Source organism: Ambystoma mexicanum, chromosome 5q (assembly GCF_040938575.1).
Source record: "Ambystoma mexicanum isolate Mex_15411 chromosome 5q, UKY_AmexF1_1, whole genome shotgun sequence".
Lineage (NCBI taxonomy): Eukaryota > Metazoa > Chordata > Amphibia > Caudata > Ambystomatidae > Ambystoma > Ambystoma mexicanum.
The window spans coordinates 462,638,018-462,639,831 of NC_090933.1; positions in this window are offsets into that span (position 1 = coordinate 462,638,018).

Here is a 1,814-nt window from a genome sequence, read left to right on the forward strand (position 1 = left end):
CATCACCACAGACAACCTACTCAACCCCTTCTAATCTGGCTTTCAGCCTAGACAAAGCACTGAAATTGGTACTCTTCACATCCTTGATGCCCTCAAAAGCATCACAGACAAAGGATACACAGCACTACTCCTACTCCTCAACCTCTCTGCAGCCTTCAACACCATCGACCACACCATTCTACTAGACATCCTAGCCCACAGGATGAATCTCCCTGGCACCGTACTCAACTGGTTCACCTCCTTTCTGAGTGACAGAACACACTTTATCTTCATGCCCCCTATCAAACAGACCCCACCCCTTTCAGGTATGGGGACCCACAAAGTTCCTCCCTATCTCCACTCCTCTTCAACCCATATGTTGAATCCCTTGAACAGACCCGTATCAAACATAATGTACATTTCCTCCAATACACAGAGGACACACAAATACTTCCAAATGTCATGCAATTCACATCTCCACACTCTCAAATCCTGTCTCTCCACCATCACTGGCTGGATGGCCACACACTTCCTCAAACTCATCTCTTCCAAAGTAGAATACCTCCTTATCTGCCCCATGGCACACACCCACCTTCACTACTTGGATCAAAGAACTTGCCACAGACAACCCACACATATACCTCTCCACACTAATCAAATCCCTCAGTTTCACCACCAACAACATCAACTCCTTCATACACCCCATAGCTGCTGTCATCAAAACATGCAAACTCCAACTACACCACCTATGCAAGATAATACACACGCTTCCCACTGATGACGTCTGCACCGCAGTCCAAGCACTGATTCTCTTAATGCTAGACTACAGTAATCCTCTCATTAATGGACTCCCCAACAGTACCCTCGCCATCCTGGAAGCCACACAAAAAAAATGCAGCAGTGAGACTCATCTTCCACCTTCCCAATCATTCACACATGACCCCAGCTCTTGCCCAGCTCCACATACCACAGATAATTACCTTCAAAGGAGTCTACAGAAGTCAAAGCCATCCATCTCAAAACCCCATATTACCTTCACGACAAACTGAAATACATCACCCACACAAACACCAGGTAAGCTAGCTAGCATCTTCAAAACATTCCAATCTGCAAATCAACATGCACCAACATTTACCCAGTGGGCATCCGGAGCATGGAACACTCTACCACTTCACATCTGCAATGCACCCTCCATGACCACTTTACAAAAGAGCCTCAAAACATACTGTTTTCCCCCATATGTAATCCAGCCCCTCCCATGTTACCTTGTGTCTATCCTAATTTTCCTCTACTTTACTGAAAATATTGGAGTGGCTAGAATGTGTTTTTAGACTGCAGACATTGAAGCATTAAGTGGGGGAATATTGCAGGTTCATAGTTATTTTTTACAAAAATTAGCCATGCGTTGGAATATGTAGTAAGATGTGGGTTCATAGAAAGTGTATTTTATTTGAATTGTACTCTTCATATAAGCTTAATATAATATTGGTGTGTACTTGGTAACCTTTTATGTTCGCGGACTGAAGGTACTCTCAAGGTTAAGACCTACATATACAGAGTCTTCAGAGTATCTTTTCATGCTTCCAATGCAGAACCTCCAGGTAAAGCCCTCAGCTTACTGTCATTGAATAAAAGAGTCTTCCCCGGATATGTGATGTCATCTGTGATTTCATTTGTTTTGTTATGAACTCTGCATGTCGGGGGCTCGAATTATGGTTGTGTAGCTTACCATAACTGGTGACATTGATTTGTTTGTAGATTTTGCACTGGAACCAGAATGTCCCTTTAACAAAGTATGTTTTTCCACTGAATCAGTGATGTACTTTGTGATGTTA